Source organism: Lontra canadensis, unplaced genomic scaffold, assembly GCF_010015895.1.
Source record: "Lontra canadensis isolate GAN:19392208 unplaced genomic scaffold, GSC_riverotter_1.0 scaffold18, whole genome shotgun sequence".
Lineage (NCBI taxonomy): Eukaryota > Metazoa > Chordata > Mammalia > Carnivora > Mustelidae > Lontra > Lontra canadensis.
In genome coordinates this window covers 16,518,329-16,518,987 of record NW_022631012.1, presented here as the reverse complement: position 1 = coordinate 16,518,987, position 659 = coordinate 16,518,329, and positions in this window count along the sequence as shown.

Below are 659 nucleotides of genomic sequence, written 5' to 3'. Positions count from 1 at the left end.
CTGGGGTATGCTCTCTGCGCATGCGCCAAGCGGGAGCGCGCTCCGTTGGGTGACACGTGACAGAGCCGCCACCTAGATGGAACAGAGAGATGCATTGTGGGCGAGGGGGAGGAGCCAGGACTGGGTCCGGAGGCAGTTTTCCTGGTGATACGAGAAAAGGACTAGGCAAATCTTGATGCCTTTAACTGAGTAGCTCGGCGCTGGAGGAGAGTGGATGGTGTAGGACAGTTAACAGTCACTGTAGGAAACGCTACGGGTTTTAGCGCTGGAAGAAACCTCAAACCGTCCATTCCCTTTTCCCAAATCGACCGGAAAGTGCACTGGCGGCACAGAAAAGCTTTCCTTAGCCTCTGCCTCAGCTGTTGCGGTGGAGAGTTTGTGCAGACAGTCCTTAACAGTCACCTCCTTCGCGCTGAAATTCAAGGTCATTTTTCTTTCCTTTTAAATAATTACCGTTTGGGTAGGAGTTCTGTTACAGACAGTATTGTACCTCACAAATAACCCAGTAACGTGAACAAGTTGTTGCTAATCCCGTTTAAGAAATGAGAGAAAAACTAGGGCTGGGATATCTGTAACACATGCAAGGTCACACCGTTATTAAATCACACAGAAGGAACTTTGCCACACTTTTAAAGCCTTTTAACTTTATAGGTTCTTAG